Source organism: Hyla sarda, chromosome 5, assembly GCF_029499605.1.
Source record: "Hyla sarda isolate aHylSar1 chromosome 5, aHylSar1.hap1, whole genome shotgun sequence".
In the NCBI taxonomy this organism is placed as follows: Eukaryota; Metazoa; Chordata; class Amphibia; order Anura; family Hylidae; genus Hyla; species Hyla sarda.
This window is the reverse complement of record NC_079193.1, coordinates 46,294,917-46,306,276: the sequence shown is the minus strand read 5'-3', so window position 1 is coordinate 46,306,276 and position 11,360 is coordinate 46,294,917. Positions and strand designations below refer to the sequence as shown.

At 46.9% G+C, this 11,360-nt stretch overlaps 1 protein-coding gene across 8 annotated transcripts in view; it reads left to right on the top strand.

The window, feature by feature from the left end:
- Positions 1–2,944: 2,944 nt before the first annotated feature.
- Positions 2,945–11,360, top strand: part of ARHGAP12 (Rho GTPase activating protein 12) — a 108,900-nt gene continuing 100,484 nt past the window's right edge. For 4 of the 8 annotated variants that reach the window (XM_056519449.1, XM_056519446.1, XM_056519444.1 and 1 more), the window contains exon 1: positions 2,946–3,110. The gene's annotated coding sequence lies outside the window, so the exon portion shown is untranslated. Of the gene's footprint in view, positions 3,111–11,360 lie in introns of all 8 variants that reach the window. The other 4 variants (XM_056519443.1, XM_056519441.1, XM_056519442.1 and 1 more) reach the window with 2 other exon arrangements.

Below are 11,360 nucleotides of genomic sequence, written 5' to 3'. Positions count from 1 at the left end.
CAAAGTGCTAAGGGTTGGAATACCTCCTCACTCCCCCCCCCCATCCCTGTTTGGTTGAAAGTCAGCTGGAAGCCAAGCCCTGTTTCCAGGGCAGATTACAGTTACAGCTAGAGACTCACAGCTGATGTCTTCTCTATTCTTTTCTTTTTCTCCGTCCCGATCAGACTGCCAGGTCGACTTCTCCCAGCCAAAAGTCATCTCTTTGGCATCTACAAGACAAACATCTTAGACTCCACATTTTCCAGTGCCCTTCCCACCTGTGCACAATCTAGCCATCTATAGGCCCTGAAAATGCATTAATGGCCCCCTTGGTGTCCCACTCGGTAAAAAGGCAGGTATGTAGTTATCTAGATAGTTAAATAGCCAGGTATGTAGGCAGGTAACTAGCCAGGTATGTTAATAGGTAACTAGTTAGGTATGTAGATAGGCAGTTAGGTAGCCAGGTATGTAGGTAGGTGGTTAGATAGCCAGGTAAGTAGTTAGGTAGTCCCCTCAGATAAGACTCCCCCAGTAGGCAGGTAGTTCCCTCAGATTAATCACCCCAGTAGGAAGGTAGTCTCCTCCACTTACCCTGTGGCTACTATGGCTGGTAGTGGCTGCAGGATGTACACTTTATGCGCCAGACTTTATTCAGCACAAGAAGAAGCTGTAGATACCGGGCAGAGATTTCTCTTCTGGATGATGATGCTGCACAGGTCTGGTGGCCTCTGCCCGGCTTGCTTCTATGGGATATTTGCGTGGGAGCTGGAGATAAACTTTAACGCAGTAAAGCTGGCCATGTACCTGTACGGCAGCTGCATCGCTAGTCATCTGGGGGAGGGGCTTCTGCCCAACAGCTTAATGTATCCAGGCTCCTAAGTGAACTGCCCAGGAAAGAGAGCCAGGTCGGCATCATTTTGAATTAATTTCCTGGTATCTTGGTAGGCCAGTTCAGCCCTGCCTGTTTCTACACCTGCGCACAATTTTTAAGCATAGACAGGAGTCATTGGAGCCCTCAGCACTTCAGGGGGCTTGGGAACGTCTGCTATACACCAGCTCTCCTCACCTCTCAGCATTTTGTCCTGTGGATACTCCTTTAACCTCCACCCAGCCCATAATGTTTTGGTACGTCATGGGGTAGGATGTGGGAGTATAGCCCAGGCCTACGTCATAACCTGCAGATGCCCGAATGCAGCAGCTGACATCTGCCAGTAATGACCGGCATCGGCAATCATCCAGATGTCCATCATTTAACTGTTTAGATACCGGGATTAACAGCAATCGCTGCATTTAAACAGTAAACCCCGCTCATCCCTGGTGTCTAGTGGCCCCATTGGGTTATCAGGCAGTCTGAAGCCTTACTTTGGCATCTTCCAGAGCTCAGCAATAGCATTACATTAATCTATTATAAGAAATCGACTTCTAAGTGGTAGCGGTGAAAACTACAGCTAATTATGCGGGAAAAAAAGAACCCTTGTTTTGTTTAATGATAACAAAAAAATAAAAAATAAAATAGTTTGGTACCATTGGAATTGTACTGACCAATAGATAAAATTAGCACGTCAGTTTTACCACACAGTAAACTCCCAAAAAATTCTTCACCCACAAAATTGGTAAATTCCATTGAAACAAAAAATATTTTCCCAACAAATAAATTTTTTCTTGCTTTGTAATACATTATAGAGTAAAATAAAGAGTGTTGGTGAAAAGTTCAACCTATGTCACATTAAAATGAGCTGTAATGTCTAATGGAAAAATAACAATGTCATGAGTTTGAGGGTATAACCAGGCTACGTTTAGGTTTCATGCTTCCCCTCAGATTCCGTTCTGTCAAGCTGGCAGCAGAGTTTTTGCAGCTTTACAGATTTTGTTCAACACACAGATTCCGGACAGACTTCAATAAGACTCTGCCGAGGAATTCCACAAAAAGAATAGGCATGTTCATTATTTTAGCTAAATCCAGAATGCACAGCAGAAATTTCATTCACCGCCATGTTAACTTCATGTAGCAGAATTTCCCAGGTGAATTTTTCCTCCAGATTCCACAGTGTGAACAAAGCCTTACACTTTCCAAGCAGAATTCGACAGAAAAATTCCATGTGGAAATACTGGTGCAGCAGAGTCTCATTCTTTTCAATGGGATTCTGCTGCATCGTACGCATTGCAGAATTTACGCCGCAGCAACATCTACCACGGGACTTTTGATTGCGGACATGTCGACTCTTTCTGCTTTAAATGCATTTCCTTCTATGGAGACCACGCATTTCGAGTGGTCCTAGTGTTAAGGATTAGTTAATGTGCGGCCTTAATCTGTCAGTGACTACTGCTGTGCTAATTTCCGACGTAAGAAAATTCACACCAGGCCAGGTTGGTATGAGTTCCCTCCTCGGTACCCCAGGGAGTTCTGTTTATTACAGGAAGTAAATTTGGTTTTTACATAGTACAAAGAAGGAGGGTGAATTATGACATCACAATTAGCATATTACATTCTGATTGGTCGTTTAAATATTGTGTCCGTATTAGGGATCGACTGGTACTGCAGGACTCATGCTAATGGGAACAGTGTTCCTGCTGTGGTAAAAAGTGCAGGAACTTCGTTCCCTATGCGTTCCTGCAGCACTTGACCCTGGTTCATATAGTCAAGACGAGTGTATGTAAAAAAAACAAAACACTAGTGCAAAGTGTAATAGGCTGTAGAGTCCTCCATATTCCCATATACATGTATAATGACAGCTCTGACTCCGTCTAAGGGTCGGTTCTCCCGCTCGTTCTTCCACTTCTCCCCGTTACAACCTTCCCCTCACCGCGTCCTCTCCATTCAGAGAGTGAAGATCCGGGGAGGCAGTGGGCGGGGCTTAGGCGTGCTGACTGAGAAGCAGAGGCGTGCCGCGGTGACGTCACCAGGAGGCGGGCCCTGACACAGCGTTCGGGGAAGGGAGGGGGCGGAGCTTTGTCGCAGCGCTCGGGGGGCGGGGCCGCAGCACAACACACACACACACACACAGGCGGACTGCGTGTTGACTTCCTCAAAGTGGTCACTGTGGCGGCTGCCGCTCCGACCGCACTGCCCGCCGTCCGCACGGGGCTGTCTGGAGAGCCGAGTACACACTCAGGTGGTCGCTGAGAAGGCGGTAAGTCCTGGAGGAACCGGACAGTGAGGGGTCGGGGGGGTTAATGGGGTGGGGGGCGGTACTTGCCCCCCTTTGTTTGAAGAGGGGGTAGAAGTTACGGAAGGGGGTGGGGGTCAAAAGGATTAAAAAGTCGTTTGTGGGGAAAAAACCAAAAAGAACTCCCCAGTGTCGGTATCTGTCATTCGCTTCCTGTGTCCTGGAGTGAGCGGACACTTCCTCCTTCTCCTCCACTCACCTGAAGGAATGAGTAGGCTCCCTCCACCCACTCCTGACCCGGTGTCACCTGTCCTACCCCTCCCCGTATGTCGCCAGTGACGTTGTCAGGTGTCCATGCTTGACCATTAGTCCGGGGTAGGGGGCGCTGTGACGTATCTATACGTAGTGGGGGAGGCTTTGTCACCTCCCCCCTGAAGAGCTGCATTGTGCCGCACAGTGTGCGCCATCCATTGCTGCCGCATCAGGCATTGCAGAGAGTGTGGGAGCAAGTGCCGCACTCCATATACAGCAATGCAGACTGCATGCGACTACTGCCCATAGCTAGTCCTGCACCTGTGGCTGCTGGGAGGCATGATGGGAGTTGTAGTGTTGCCACAGTTGACATTGCTTTGGGCTTTGCTCTTCCTCAGTGTGTCCACGGCTGTTGCAAAACTTCAACTCCAAGCATGCCCGGAAAGCCGAATGCTGGGAGTTGTAGTTTTGCAACAGCTGGAGGCACCCTGGTTGACAAACACTGCTCCACCTGCTACGTGTTCATTAGGTTGCGACTTGTTTTTCTTTGCCATCATTTCTTAGTTTCTCTCTGTCCCCTTTACAAGCGGGCGCACTTGGTACCTTCACATTCATTTTGTTTACTCCTGGGGCATGCTGGTAGTTGTAGTCCTTTTAATAGCTGGACAGCTGCAGGCTGGATTTACTTGCGCAAGACAACTATCGCTATTCCAGCTGTCAGGCCATGCTGGGAGTTGTAGTTTTACCATAGCAGAAGAGCGGCAGGTTTAAAATAAATGGACAAGATGTCTGTTGATATCTCAGCTGTCAGGCCATGCTGGGAGTTGTAGTTTTACAATAGCAGAAGAGCTGCAGGTTTGATATATATGGACAAGATGTCTAATGATATCTCAGCTGTCAGGCCATGCTGGGAGTTGTAGTTTTACAATAGCAGAAGAGCAGTCAGGTTGCATATATTTGCACTAGATGTCTGTTGATATCCCAGCTGTCAGACCATGCTGGGAGTTATAGTTCTACAATAGCAGAATGTCTGTTGATTGGATATACTTGTACAAGACGTCTGTTGAGACCCTACCAGTCAGACCATGCTGGGAGTTGTAGTTTTTCAATAGTGGTAGAGCGGCACAAGATGTCTAGTGATATCCCAGCAGTCAAGCCATGCTGGGGTTGTAGTTTTGTAACAGCTGGGAGTGCACAAGTTGGATGTACCCGCATAGGCCTGACTGCGTTAGCCGAAGGTTGTCAGGGCATGCTGAGAGTTGTAGTTTTGCTACAGATAGGAAATACTTGCAATGGATGCTTATGGATCCCCTGAATGCTTCAGTCGAAGGTTTTCAGGCCATGCTGGGAGTTGTAGTCTTGCAACAGCTGGGAGTGCACAGGCTGGACATACTTGACTGCTTTTTAGCTGAACTTTGTCAGGACATGGTGGGAGTTGTAGTTTTCAAACAGAGCGACCAGGTGGAGACCAATGCTCTAGTGGTGACTCTAAATAACATGGTGCCCATTGAAATCAATGCGTCTTCCCAGTATTGCCCTAGTGCCTCCAGCTCTTTGATGCTCCCCTTCACCCTGGTCAATAGACTCCTGTGTTATCTCTATCTGTCCTGGTAGGACACAAGAGAAATCATCTTAAAAACTTAAATTACACTCTTACATAAAACCACAGAGATTACGTCTTGACGTCAGTCAGCTCTGCTACATCTGCGCGTGTTACATGTTTATGACAAACAGATTCTTCTTTACATTCTTCCCCTATCGTCTCTTGGATGTGTTCAGAGATGGAGCAGTCCGACCTCTGCTGTGTCCTGTCCTTTGCTGTGTTTTATTATTTTTTATTTTTTGACAGGTTTCGGGCCTGGTTGTTTTGTTTGTTTTAATTCTTTTCCTGATGTTTCGTCGCATTCCTTAAAGTTTGGCAGATCTGTGGTACAACAGCCTCTTCTGGTAGAACAGCTTGTCTCTTTTTTTATTTTTGGAGCCTTATGTTAGAAAGGTGCATACGTAGTAATTCCTTACTATGTTTTATTGGTGTCTCTCTCTTTTTTTTACAAGCAGAGCATGTTTTATGACAGACTGCGTCCGGATCCCAAAGAGTGCGATACAGGATGATAAAAAGGGTACAGGAATCTGTAAAGCAGTGTGCGCTCCAGCTGTTGCAGAACTACAACTCCCAGCATAGTCATTGCAGGGCAAATGTACAACCATGATCCACTAGTGCAGTGGTCTTCAAACTGTGGGCATCCAGCTGTTGCAAAACTACAACTCTCAGCATCCCCGGACAGCCGTTGGCTGTCCGGGCATGCTGAGAGTTGTAGTTTAGCAACAGCTGGAGGGCCACAGTTTGGAGACCACTGCACTAGAGCAGAATCTCATACCTGTGGCTTCCCAGCTGTATCAAAACCACAACTCCCAACATGATGGGGGTTGTCATTTTGCAACAGCTGTAGAGGCACAGGCTGCGGAACACCCCTGTAGTTAACCATCTGACAGTCGCTTCTTAGTAAACCACCTGTGCAGTCACATTGGTGCACATGCTCCAACTACAGTTTTGCAACTTTTCTGCAGTAGGCATTGGGCTTCTGGCTGTCAAGGCATTCTGGGAGTTGTAGTTTTGCCGTAGTAGGACAACTACTGCCTCATAATATGTCCTATGCATGTCTTAAGCTGCATTCACACCGCGTTTTTGCAATACAGTTCCCGTATCAGGTTTTCGATGAAAAACGGATTCCTCAAAACCTGAGTAAACTGTATCAAAAAGTGTGTGCAAATGTTAACCCATATACAGTTTGAAAAATGATGTTGCATCCGTCTTTTAAGGAAAAAAACGCATATGTTTTTAACTTTCCACTCCATTATGAATAAAGTTTCACTTGTTTGATCGAAATTCCAAGGAAAAAAACTGTGCCAAGTCAAAAACCGGATGGAACTGTACGCACAACCGTTCCCATTGACTCCCATGTTATAAATTAAAGACGTATACGGTTTAATACAGTTTTTCACCCGGACCAAAAACCGGTTTTGGGTACGGGAAAAAAAACCTGACAAAACCGTACAGGACGCCAAATGGATGCAACCGGATGTATCGTTTAGCATACGGTTTTCAAAACGGTTCCGTACGGTTTTCACATTAAAAACGTATACGGGAACTGTATTGCAAAAACGTGGTGTGAATGCAGCCTTACGTATATACTGAATAAAGCATTGATGCAGCGTTGCTTCCCTGTATACCAGGTGTTGTTGGATATACTTGTCTGGGTCATAAGATCTGCAGCCATGTTTGTATTTGTGGCTGTAATACAGATGTAAAAAATGCCTCCATTCTGTGCTTGTATAAAACCAAGAGTTTTTTCCGATAAATGCAGCATATTATAAGGAAAATCCACAAATGCAGATGACTCTTCTTCACATTGCATATTGCATGCCAAAATATGCAACAAAGCTGTATGATTTGATGCAGATTTTCCGCTGTGGATTTTGATGCGGAAGAACTTGTGACCAAACCCAAATGCTACTTCTTTCTGCATCAAAAAGGTGCCGTCTTAAAAAAAACAAAAAAAAAGTAGTTTAAGACAGCACCCTATGGGTACGTCCAGATGAGCCGATTTTCCACGCGTATTTAGCTGTGGATCCACCGCAGAAGGACCTCTGTACACTGCCTTTACATGTGCCTGCTCGGAGAGGCAATATGCTGCTACGAGCAGACACACTGCGATGTGCGAGCCGCAGCGCATGCGCAGTATACTCGCACATCACGCCAGCTCTCGGCCTAGCTTATAGAGCAGGGGGAGCGGCCGTGATGTGTGCGAGTACACCGCGTATGCGCTGCGGCTCGCACATCGCTTCAGTGTGTCTGCACGTAGCAGCGTATTGCCGCTCCAAACAGGCACCTGTAAAGGCAGCATACAGAAGTCCTTCAGTGGCGGATGCGCAGCGTAAAATACACTGTAAATCCGCTCGTCTGAACGCACCCTTATGCTGGGTTCACACTTGCATAATCTGTATTATGGCCGAAAATTCCAGCCCGACCTTTAGGCCATGTTCATACCACGAAATTTGTGAGCGTAATCTGGCAGAAAAATTCTGTTTGGAAATTCCAATGCAGCACAGTCCGATTGTATTCAATGGGATTCTGCTGCACCGTGCACACGTGAAATTGCTGCAGCAGATGTTTCCGCAGCGGAAATTCTGATTTCATTTCGGGGGAATCGGCTTGTAGATGGTGCATTTCCGAGAGAGACAGAATAGACGTTCCGCAAATCTTGCTCTGTGTGAAAATAGCCTAAGACTGACAGTCATACTTGCAGGCCTAAACAGTAGCGTCGACTCATCTGAGTGCACGTTCACACTAGTGCTGGGCTGTACACCGGTTCATGCCAAATACCCGTGTGCAATACCATTTCCATAGCAACCATCTCCAATGTGTGATGGCGTAGAGAAACGTCCGGCTGCACAGCGTCTCTGGAAAATGTAGTCTGAGCCTCACTGAACTGACTGTGAGGAGCTGGGAGGGGACTACAACTCCCGGCGGACAGGTGACTTCCGAGTGGGTGCGGGAAACTTGAGCAGAACTGCGCAGACATGGAGGAGAGTTACCAGGCGTCCTGACAGAGACCCCGGGGACCATGGTGAGGACCCCTGACCACCTGACACTATACTGAGGACCCCCCCCCCCAAAATACATATTCTGCTGCAGATTTTCTGTGGTGGAATTTCCACAGCAGATTTGCTGCAGACCCATTAAGGTCAGTGGGTACCAACATAATCCAACGTGGAAATTCTGCTTTGAAATTTCCGCAGAGGATTATGTACGTATAACCCATTCACATGGTGGAATTTCCAAACTCCAGCGGAAGAAAATAGTTTTCAATGGGAATCTGCTTAGAGCGACTCTGCTGAAAGTATATAAATGTTCCTTCTTTCTGCAGAATCCGCTTGGACGTGCATTGCCGTCGATGGAAACTGTGCATGTCTTAGAGATTTTTTTTTCGGCAGATATTCTGCTGTCTGAATAAGCCAAAACGCTAGGTTCCTACTGAGCAATTTCCAAGCGCAATTCTTTTTAGAAATTACGCTCGGAAATTCCGGTGCTGCAGAATCCCATTGTTGTCATTTTGATTCTGCTGCACAGTGCACACTACAGATTTTTTGTGGCATAGCTGATCCACGCGGTCAGAATTTTTTACACTACTGCATAAGCCAGTGTTTCCCAACCAGGGCGCCTCCAGCTGTGGCAAAACTACAACTCCCAGCATGCCCGGAAGTTGTAGTTTTGCCACAGATGAAGGCGCCCTGGTTGGGAAACACTGGCATAATCTGTATTATGGCTGCAAATTCTGTCCTGACCTTGCAGGCCTAAATGCTAGTGTGGTAGCCTAGGCCAGTGTTTTCCCTAACTGTGTTGTCTCCAGCTGTTGCAAAACTACAACTCCCAGCATGCCTGGACAGTGGGAGTTGTAGTTTTGCAACAGCTGGAGACACTCTGTTTGGAAATCTCTGGCCTAGTGGTAAATTCTGCTGCAGACACATTGAGTCGCAAGATAATCTGCAGCGTATTATGTAGGTGTGAACGTACCCTTATACAGAAAGCCCCCTCCGAAGGGTATTTTACATATAGGACGTGTGGACTTCAGTCGTCGTCCGTGTCGCCAGCTTTTATCTACCATGCTTCATGTTGGGGCTGAACGCCCGGCGCCGCAGGCAGTAATCGTTCGCCTCAGCAAATTAGCTCATAATTCAGACTAGAAGGACTGTTCCAAGTGGCGGTATGGGACAAGCTGCATTACACATATAATACTTCATAAATAGGATGAAGGGATTTCCTACGTTCCTCACTAAAGGGATGTTTGCCGCTGCTCTCTGATTCCAGTCCAAGGTTGGTTTTCGTGGAAAGGGGCTTAGGAGGCATTAATGCGGTTAACCCCGCCGCTGCTGGGGGTGCTGCACTCACTTGGCTTTGGCGCAGCCTATGCAGCGAGAAGGGGGGGGGGGGGGGGCTACGTAAAAAAATGAATCAAGAGAATTCCTGACCGGAGGTGGCTTGTAACGTGGAATGTTATGCGGAACGGCGCTGGTGACACCGGCACATGGAGCTGTAAGCAGCAACATGTGGTGAGAGGGAGGCGCAGGCATCCGTGTTTGCTGTAGTTGCTGGGGAGTGTGTTGCTTCTCGGTGTCAGAAGGCTTATTAACCCTCTCCCTGCCGGAAGGAATGTTTATTCGTACGGAATCTGTTTGGACGGGGAAGCTTTTTAATAATTTTTTTTTTTGCCCATGCTTGCTCATGCATTTGTAATAAAGAAAAACGCTCCTTTGGGTATATCCTATCTTGTGCGGAGGCTTAGTGGGCAGAGGTGTCATAGTCTATGGTATGCGGCGCTGGTGAGTGGTTGGCACCGTTACCGACAAGTGCATGAGTCCGTCGTAATGGAATTAGAGGAGGACAAGAGCCGTGGTCGAAAAATAAAGCCTATACTAGAGCTGCCGATATATAGTACACACACGCGTCTGTTTTTGGGATTATCTGGCAAAAAAAAAAGTATTGATTAAGGATTGGGGGGGCACAACATTTTTAGTTGGGGTACGTTCCCACACGGCGTATTTTGCTGCGTATTTGGTGCTGCGTATTTTCCTACCCATTGACTTCAACAGAGAAAATAAAATACGCAGCAGCAAATACGCCGTGTGGGAATGTACCCTTAGAGCGGTTATCTGGTATAGAAAACTTTAAAGGGGTATTCCAGTGAAAAACGATTATGTATATATTTTTTTCATATCATTCATATCAACTGGCTCCAGAAAGTTAAACAGATTTGTAAATTACTTCTATTAAAAAAATCTTAATCCTATCAGTACTTATCAGCTGCTGAAGTTGAGTTGTTCTTTTCTGTATGACAACAGTACTCTCTGACATCCATTGCTGTCGATGGAAACTGCACATGTCTTAGAGTCAGTGCCTGATTTGCACAGAATGTCTGTCCGGAATTTTTTTTTTTTTTTTTTAGGCAGATATTCTGCTGTCTGTATAAGCCATAAGGCTCATACTGAGAAATTTCCAAGCGCAATTCTTTTTAGAAATTACGCTCGGAAATTCCGGTACAGCAGAATTCCATTTCTGTCATTTTGATTCCGCGGCACAGTGAACACTACAGATTTTTAGTGCAGAGCTGATCCACCCGGTCAGAATTTTTCACTACTGCATAAGCCAGTGTTTCCCAACCAGGGTGCCTCCAGCTGTTGCAAAACTACAACTCCCAGCATTCCAGGAACTGTCCAGAGCAGGATAGGTTTGCTATGGGGATTTGCTTGTACTCTGAACAGTTGCTGAGACAGACAGAGGAGTCAGCAGAGAGCACAGTTGTCAGACAGAAAAGAACAACTCAACTTCAGCAGCTGATATGTACTGGTAGGAGTAAGATTTTTTTTAATAGAAGTAATTTACAAACCTGTTTAACTTTCTGGAGCCAGTAGATATGAAAAAAATAGTTTTCACTGGACTATACCCCTTTAAGTATGAGTTCAAAACTTATGTCCCCCGTTCAGGACCCCTTCCATCTGTCAGCCATAAGACCATCTCTTGCTCTGGTGGGCGCGGCACGTGTGTGTGGTTTCACACCACGTTTTGTACTTACGGTTCCCGTATATGGCTGGGGGAGGGGGTGGGTGGGAATCACGGCGCCCGCACTCAGCCGTATTCGGGAACCGTATTTAATGCATGTCTATGAGCCGACCGGAGTGAACCGCAGCCGACGGTCGGCTGCGTTTTCGGCCGTATGCGGTTTCCCGACCATAGGCAAAAGCGCAGTCCACCATGTTTTTGCCTGCGGTCGGGAAACCGCATACGCCCGAAAACGCAGCCGACCGGAGGCTGTGGTTCACTCCGGTCGGCTCATAGACATGCATTAAATAAGGTTCCCCTATACGGCTGAGTGCGGGCGCCGTGATTAAGCCCCGCCACCCTCCTCCCAGTAGTATACGGGAACCGTAAGTACAAAACGTGGTGTGAAACCACCCTAATTGAAG